Raw genomic sequence first — 7,489 nt, 5'->3', positions numbered from 1 at the left:
ACGCACTTGGTGTGGGGGATGAAAGGACCAGGAGCAGCACCAGCAAATAGTACAGAATACAGAAGGTAGCCTCTCACAGTACCCATTTCTTAATTATTGATTGGCCAGCGCTGTTACCCTGGAGACAGCAGTGGGTACAGGACTCACTTTTATGTGTTGCTGACCCCACCCAATGTCCAATTGTGAGCCACTTTTGACTATGTGTGTGTGGTGGACGGCTCCCACCATGCCCATCACCTGTAGATCGCTTGATTGACCAGTTCCCCCGTGTGACATGATTGATTCACTTCACATTGCCATGGAGACCTCGGCACTAGCCCCAATAGTGGACACCATCGGCTCAAAATTTTTTGGATGGGTGTTTGTGAAAAGAGGTGGTAGGATACGGTTTCGGTTGGGGCGGCTGGTAATAGCCGGCCTTGGGCGGTAAGAAGTACAAATCCGGCCCTGATTAACGGTATGTATTTTCCATGTAAACCTTCCTCAACCAGTATTCTTTTTTGATTTACCAACAAATAGCTAAGTGTAGCCAAACAAGGCAAACATAAAAAGGCAAACTAAAAACACAATGAAATCATAATAAAATAAAATAGCAGTATATTAGACTTAGATGTTCCAGCAGTGAGTTTTACTCTTGAGAAATATCACACCTAATGCTGTAGTCAGGTTTTTGTGCTGGAATGAATGTGTGGGTGTTCCTGTGTGTACAGTGCTTAAGTGTGCTTGTGTAGCTTATTCCCTGCTTCTCACTGAGTATACAGAGATTAGAGTATGTCTGAAAAGAGATTGAAAATGTATATTAAGTGTTAATACTTCTTTATACGGCAGATTAAAAGAAATCTTTATTTCATCTCATAAATTTGCATTATACGGTTTGTATTGTATTCATCTATCCACCCACCCATCCATCCATCCAGCTCATGATCAAATATTTATTATTATATAAAGTACCAACATATTCCGTGGCACTGTACAAAGTAACAAATAAACATGGGGTACATAAAAAACACAGACGATGGTATACACCATATACAAAATAAAGAATCAATACAAAATACAGAATTGGTAATTACATTGACAAAAGTAACATGATGAATAAAATGTATAATGAATTCCAAGACACAAAAGGTCTTCTTATGATATTAAACGTCACATTTTGGGCCGTATATTTCAGGTGTTTAAAGTGGTCTGAAACTCAGCAGGTCTTCTTTGCTCTAAAAGATTACTAAGGCCCAGTGCACACCAAAACCTCTAGCAGATCTGCAATACGCTAGCGGTTTTGGGAGCTGATTTCAGAGCGATTCTAGGTATGTTTAGAGAGGTTTTCTAAACATAGCTAGCGGTTTTGCGTGCGTTTTTGTGTAGCAGATTACACATATTGTTACAGTAAAAGCTGTTACTGAACAGCTACTGTAACAAAAATGCCTTGCAAACCGCTCTGATCTGCCGTTTTTCAGAGCGGTTTGCGTTTTTCCTATACTTTACATTGAGGACGAAACGCTTCCGAAAACCGCAAACACGCAGCAGGAGGCGCGTTTGCGGCTTGGCAAAAACCGCAAACCGCCGGTGTGCACCATCCCATTGCAATACATTAGCCAAGCGTTTTTATAGGCGGATGCGGCTGGCGGATCGCTCCAAAAACCGCTCGGTGTGCACTGGCCTTACAGCCTTAGGTACACACAATGCAATTTTCTGACAGATTTACTGCCATATTGATTATTTCCAGGCTTCAGCATTCACTTCTATGGAAAATCGATCGGAACTCAGATCAGACATGTTGGAAATAACCGATCTGACAGTAAATCTGTCAGAAAATTGCATTGTCTGTACCAAGCATTAAACCTACTATCACATAAAAATTGTAGCAGAACAGCATTCAGTCAGGCCCCATTTCCACTAGCCGCTGCATGTCCTATGAGACGCGCGGCGGCACTTCCTCTTCTGCGAGTACGCAGCCGAATCCCCGAAGTCATGCCATGCACGGCTATGGGATTCGCTGCCACGTGCACGAAAACTGACAGCAATGTCATCACTATGCCGAGCGATTCGGACGTCGGCAGCATTGTTCCCTATGGCAGAGTTTCCCTGTGCAATTTGCCTGCGGGGGAAATCTGTGGATACAGCCCGATTTCCGTGCTAGTGGAAACGGTTCCTTAAGCCTCATCTACACTGGTAGATGAGGCTGCGATCCGGCGGCTCGATTAGCTGCCGGATCGCCTCTTCCGCGTCCCCGCACGTGCCCGCCGCGTCCCCGCTCGTCCCCGCCGGCGCCGCTTATTTTACGCTCGATTCCCTGCCATTGTCCCCTCGCGGGGAGCGAGCAGGGAATCGGCGGAAGCAAGATCCGTCCTGTCGGATCTTATCAATCGAGCCGCATCAGCTGCTTGATTGATAAGGAGCATCGCAGCCGCATCTACGCGTGTAGATGCGGCTTTAAACAGAGCACTTCACTGGAAAACTCCTTCAGCTTGTGATGCACAACCGCAGAGGAGATAACATTATCTTTTGTTTACATTCTTCAATTGTTACATTCCTAGCTGTGCTGCTAATGAGCTCTGTCTTCTCCAAGCATGCACACAGTTCAGAAGCGCTCACTAGAAGATTTTATTATAGAATTACAGCAACTGAATAAAATGCAATGGCAGCTTTCAGAGCAGATAAACTGTACTTTGGGAACGTGTAATTTGTAAATGGACAATATTACTTGTGCACAAAAGCAAAAATGATAATTGTATGGGTAATAAAAAGTAGGAAAACACATTTTTATTAAATGTTATGTCTGAGTTTTATTCCACTTTAAAGGGACCCTGATCTGTACTCAGAATCGGAATTTGGACTTACCTGGGGCTTCCTCCAGCCCCCTGCAGCCCACGAGGTCCCCCAACATTTTCCTGGCCTCTTCCGTGGTCCTGCTGTCTGGTCCTGTAATGCAAGCAAGTCACTCGTGCATGCTCCCGAAGCGCGTCTGCCGCGTCATCACACCGGGCGATATCAGCCTCCTGCACATGTGCAGTTCTCTAAACACTGCACTGCACATGCGCAGGAGGCTGATGACGCCCGGTGTGATGACGCGGCAGACGCGCTTCGGGAGCACGCACGGTCAACTTGCTTGGAAGACGTCGGATTACTGGAGCCCCAGCGGGTCCATGGAATGGGCCAGGAAGATGACGGGGGACCTCATGGGGGCTGGAGGAAGCCCTAGGTAAGTCCAAATTCTGATTTTAATTACAGATCAGGGTCCCTTTAAGTAGTCATTTAGATAAACACACACATTTTCTTAAATATATAAGTTTATGTTGCAGAGGAAGGGGGTGCCTCCGGACACCCAAATGTACTTTCTTTGCTGCAAATTGTAGCTAAGTGGCGAGAGGGTATGTTAATATTAGGAGGGGTTTTAAGTGTTAGGGCCCGTTTCCACTAGAGCGAATCCGCATGCGTTCTCTGCATGCGGATTCGCATAACCAATACAAGTGGATGGCCCTGTTTCCACTTGTCAGTTTTTTCCTGCGTTTTTCTGTGCAGGATTTTTCTGCACGGTAGAGCCTGCAGAATTCGCCTGCGTGAGGAATGCAGGCGATTCGCAGGCTATGTATTTAATAGGGAAAACGCACATGCGTTTTTTGCCGCGATTTCGCGTGCAAATTCGCATGAAAACTAATGTAAATTGAACCAGGCAGTGACATGGTTAAATTCGCATATACCCTGCCTATGCGAAATCGCGGCAAAAAAACGCACGCGGAATCGCATCCGCATGCGATTTCATCAGCGGTGGAATTCCAGCGATTCGCACCGCACTAGTGGAAATGAGCCCTTAGGCACCACCTGGGGGGGGGGGGGGGGGCTGGTTAGGCATTGATAGAGGGAGGTTTCTGGGTGAGAGAGTAGGGTTAGGTTGGGTCGTAGTAAAATATCAGTAAACATTACCAAGATTTTACTATTCTAATTAAGTAATAGAATATTAGTAATTTTACCAATATTCTACTGGCAACAGTCCCCCGCGCCCTTTTTCCCAGGTGCCTTTTTAGCATGAACGCCTCTGCAGGTGGATCTACTGGATATTTACTGAGATTTGATTTTTAATGTTGATTTGTGCCCATACAAAAATGTCAGTTTAGATATAATGTAATGTATGCATGTAATACTTTTAACACCAGTAAGGTTATACTGACCTTTTCATAATACAGTGTATGTAAGTGGATGAAAGTGCCCTTCTAGTATATCAAGGAAGGGACAATGTGCTGACATACTGTTTTTAGCTTCCATAGGTTATAAGAACAAGCTTGAGGCATTTACCTGTCCTCTGCCTCACAATAACACCAATGACAAATGTTTCCAACAGTATCGCAAAACTGACAGTGAACGGATCCTATTAAACAGCCATTCACAGGTGTCACTATGCAATGGATCTGTGGGATCAGTTTCTGTAAGTGTGTTGCACTTCTGTGCAGTCTGCAATAATCCACGGCAGGCGGGTGCGCTCACCATATAGTTTAAAGTGGTAAGTTAACACTTCTGCCCCAGGCTCCAGACAGACCACAGCGCACCATTGGAGCAGACCCTCTACTGTACACTTCCGCTGGCTGCACATGATTCGCCGCAAGTGGGAACCGCACCTAAAATAGTAAGGCTTGGTTCACATTAGGCTAAAATAGCTTACGTTCCGCTCCGATGAGCAGAACGCTCAGTTCCGCTCCCTGCGTTCCATTGGAGCGGACGTTCCCGACCTGCACGATCCTTCCGCTCCGCTTCACGGAGTGGAACGCAGCGCAGGAGCAGATGCGTGCCAATGTGAACCTGGCCTAACACCATGTTGGTGACCAAAAGGCAATATCTCCAGTTCAAACTTTGTTTCAACTTGCATACCTTCTTTTTTGTGGATACAAACACACAGCCTCCCCACAGTGATCCTATCAGAGACTGTCAGATTGGGAGTGATAAACTACTGCCAATCAATCAAGTAAGAAAGGTGTCCTACTGTGTGCCCCTAATTACTTATGGATGGAGAAGAAAATATTTGGCCAGTCTATACTACAAAGTCCATGCTTGAAAAGAACTGCTATTTGTACTTATGCTCAGTTCTGGAGCATAGCTGCCTGCCACCTGAAATGGGAAAGTCAGTTTTAATCTTTGAATAATAAAAGGATTTGTGCAGCACTGACACTGACACATATTTACAGCTATTTTCTGTGTGAAAGTGGAATTTCTCTTCTTTTAACATATGTAGCAATTTTGGTAGCAATAGCATGTATGGTGGTTTAGCTATTAACCTTTAAAGTCGACACAGAATTATGCGAAATTTCGCGAAAAACACACAGATTTTGAAATGCTACTATTACATACGCAATTAATTACAATTTTCTCAGAAATTTTGCATTACGATTAGGATGCGTAATTGCGAATTTCGACCTTAAATTTTTTTTTTTTTAGCAAATTTGTATCCAAATAGAGAAAATGAAAACAATGCACTGAAAACTAAACTTGAGTCATGCAGACTATGTAAAGGTGGCCATACACTGGTTGATCTGGCCAGCAGACAGATCCCTCTTAGAGGTGTAGCGAACAGTTCGCCGGCGAACGGTTCCAGGCGAACATTGGTGGTTCACGTTCGCCTGCGCCAGGCGAACTTTTACGGAAGTTCGATTCGCCCCATAATGCACTATGAGGGTCAACTTTGACCCTCTGCATCACAGTCAGCAGGCACATTGTAGCCATTCAGGCTACAGTAAGCCCTGGAGCCCCACCCCCCCTTATATGAGGCAGGCTCCGGCGGCCATTACACTCACTCGTGTGCCTGCTAGTGAGAGGAAAGGGACAGCTGCTGCAGACTTGTTCTTCTAGGGACAGATTAGTTAGGTTCTTGGCTGCTTAATTTGCTCCTGGCTGATTGTTATTGCTTTATAGCACCCTAGCTTTTGTCAGAGCTCATCCTGTACTTTTTTTTTTTTTTACTGTGTGTCAAACTGACACTTTTGTTGCATGCACAGCCTTGCTAATTGATAGTGTGTGTGCCACTGCCAGCAGCCCAGCACATTCAGTGACTGACTGCCTGTGTGTGTGACAGGGAGCTGCACATTGTACTACCCAGTACTGCATATACCCAGTACCTGTTGTGTTTACTTAACCCACCTCATCACTGCATATACCTAGCTTTGTGTTGAGTGAATCCAGCTCACTGCATCCTACTACTACCTGTTGTGTTTACTTAACCCACCTCATCACTGCACATAACTACCTGTAGTGTTGAGTGAACCCAGCTCACTGCATATACCTACTACCTGTTGTGTTGAGTGAACCCAGCTCACTGCATACACCTACTACCTGTTGTGTTTACTTAACCCACCTCATCACTGCACATAACTACCTGTAGTGTTGAGTGAACCCAGCTCACTGCATATACCTACTACCTGTTGTGTTGAGTGAACCCAGCTCACTGCATACACCTACTACCTGTTGTGTTTACTTAACCCACCTCATCACTGCACATAACTACCTGTAGTGTTGAGTGAACCCAGCTCACTGCATATACCTACTACCTGTAGTGTTGAGTGAACCCAGCTCACTGCATATACCTACTACCTGTTGTGTTGAGTGAACCCAGCTCACTGCATATACCTACTACCTGTTGTGTTGAGTGAACCCAGCTCACTGCATATACCTACTACCTGTTGTGTTGAGTGAACCCAGCTCACTGCATATACCTACTACCTGTTGTGTTGAGTGAACCCAGCTCACTGCATACACCTACTACCTGTTGTGTTTACTTAACCCATCTCATTACTGCATATACCTAGCTTTGTGTTGAGTGAACCCAGCTCACTGCATATACCTACTACCTGTTGTGTTGAGTGAACCCACCTCACCGCATCCTAGTACCTTTACTGTTCAGTGAACCCAGCTCACTGCATCCTACTACCTGTTGTGTTGAGTGAACCCACCTCACTGCATCCTAGTACCTTTACTGTTCAGTGAACCCAGCTCACTGCATATACCTAGCATCCCCCCGAGATGGACAAAATGGACAAACCAGGTAGAGGAAGAGGTAGAGGCAGACCCAGAGAAAGGCCACCAGGCACCGGCAGGTCTGTGCGAGGTGGTGTTGCTGTGATTTCGTGCGGACCTGCCCCAAAATACAGTGCTCAGAAGAAGGCACGTGCCATCACTTCCCAAAATCGTGAGGAGGTGATTGAGTATTTAACACAGAACACCTCATCTCCCGCAGCCACCAGCGCTACAACAAGCACCACATCCGCTGCATTTGACACTTTGCAGGAGTTATTTGGTGGTGGTGGTGGTGAAATCACCGATTCACAGCCACTACTGCAACAACAAGAAGAAGGCGCAGGTACACCACCTCCTACGTCTGAGTTAGGTGGCGATAGTATGGACGTAACGTGTGTGGAGGGGGCTGATGAAACACCTGAAGTTGGTGCAGTTGAGGAGGTGTCTGAGGAAAGTGCAGCTGGCCAGGAGGATTATGATGACGATTATA

Source organism: Hyperolius riggenbachi, chromosome 1 (assembly GCF_040937935.1).
Source record: "Hyperolius riggenbachi isolate aHypRig1 chromosome 1, aHypRig1.pri, whole genome shotgun sequence".
Lineage (NCBI taxonomy): Eukaryota > Metazoa > Chordata > Amphibia > Anura > Hyperoliidae > Hyperolius > Hyperolius riggenbachi.
This window is presented reverse-complemented; position numbering follows the sequence as displayed.